A 1,773-nucleotide genomic window follows, 5' to 3' on the forward strand; every position below is an offset into this window, starting at 1 on the left:
TATATACTATTGCCACTCACATAACATATATAACCCAAAGACATGCATAGGGGACATTTGCGCATGACACGACAAAATCTAACATTAACACCACTCTATCTATCTTATATTATAAAGAAAAAGAGAAGCATTATTGTTGTTGTTAGTATAAAGTTTACTTTGCACGGTAGAGAGAGTTAATGCCACATGGGCACTAAACTGTTTGCATCTATACAAATTTATTTATTTTTCTTCATTGACCACATCACTACTTCACTTATTTTTCCAATTTCGGGTGTTCCAGCTTAGTTTCCTATTTAATTTTCAGCTTCTACATTTAGAAATAGTTTTCTTTAGCAACAATGTTCACGTTGAAACCTAGATTCCAAATGTTCCTACTAGGAAAAGTATGCATGTTTTTTCTTTTTAAATTTGCAAACTATTTAATAATTAACTTCTCTTTTAGTATTTTTTGTTTATGGATGCATTAATTAATCGAAACATTGGACAACTTTCAATTTTCTGGAACTGTTGTCTTTAACGTAAAGACAAAATTTTATTCAGATTCCTATAGTTAAAATATATTCCTATAACTAATAACACAATTTTAAGTCAATATGAGGCCAATTAAATAAGTTTAAAAATTTCTCGTTATGTAAAAAATTGTGATAAAATAATTGACATGCGAACTTATATATTGTCACTAAACGGGGAAAAAAAAAAAGAAAAAAAGAAAAAAAATACGCTTTACAGCTGCTTGATTCTATCAATAACTTAATTTATAGCTATGCAACGAAGTGTTCTCAAACTATGATAATTTATAAAGATTTCTTTTTTATTGTTTGTTCGAAAAAGAAATTCCTTGTACTCATATATGTTTTCATTATTTTACTCTTGAATATAGTACTGCATGAAGTTCAGTATGGTCACTATATATAGGTATGTATGTATGTATCAGTTACCTTTCAATCAAAAATAAAATAAAATAAAAATGTGAGTTGATATAAGGTGGTGGTTTCGTTGTACAAACATAGCCCAACAAGTTACACAAAATTGCTAGTGGCTGGACTTGGAGTATAGTCTATTTTATTTATTTGTCAGATGCAAATATATGTATGTCTTTCAGTGTGTGTCAAAGTTCACATCAATTCATGGAAAAGTTTGGCTAATTATTGTTCTTGATTCCATATGTTGGTTAGGAATTGAATGAAGGAGAAAAATCAATTAAACCAAGTCAAGGAAGTAAGTAATAAAGAGTGTGAAAAATTAAACACTGTTCAAAGGGTTAGGTAAGACATTCATTATTGGCAAATTACTGAAATGATAGCTGAATAGTATCTTCTAATCAGTCTCCAAAATTTCTTAGGAGTTCAATTTTTAAGACCAATAATCATTTGCTTAAGAAAACTAATTTATAATCTTTGTTCCGGTCTCCAATAAGTACCTACTTCTAAATTTTTATTTGGATTGAGAAAATAGTTAGAATATGTAACTAGTACCTAAGAAAAGGAAATTCACAAACAATATAGAAGGAAAAATAGTTGAATAGAAAAATGCAAAAATTCAGAAGAAACAGTAAGATAGTGATGGGTGAGGTTTGAAGAGCCAGTTCTGTTACTACTAATACCCTTCTCCTACTCCCTTATCCATGGCAGGTTAGTTACAAAATCCATCTTAACCCATAATTCATTCAATTACAGTTAGCTCTCCAATTTCTAATTAGCTTGGTACTAATAGAATTACAGAGAGAGTAAACATGGATTTGTAAAATTATCCTTTGGACTAGTACAATAA

The sequence above is a fragment of the Arachis ipaensis genome, chromosome B09 (genome assembly GCF_000816755.2).
Source record: "Arachis ipaensis cultivar K30076 chromosome B09, Araip1.1, whole genome shotgun sequence".
Classification (NCBI taxonomy): domain Eukaryota; kingdom Viridiplantae; phylum Streptophyta; class Magnoliopsida; order Fabales; family Fabaceae; genus Arachis; species Arachis ipaensis.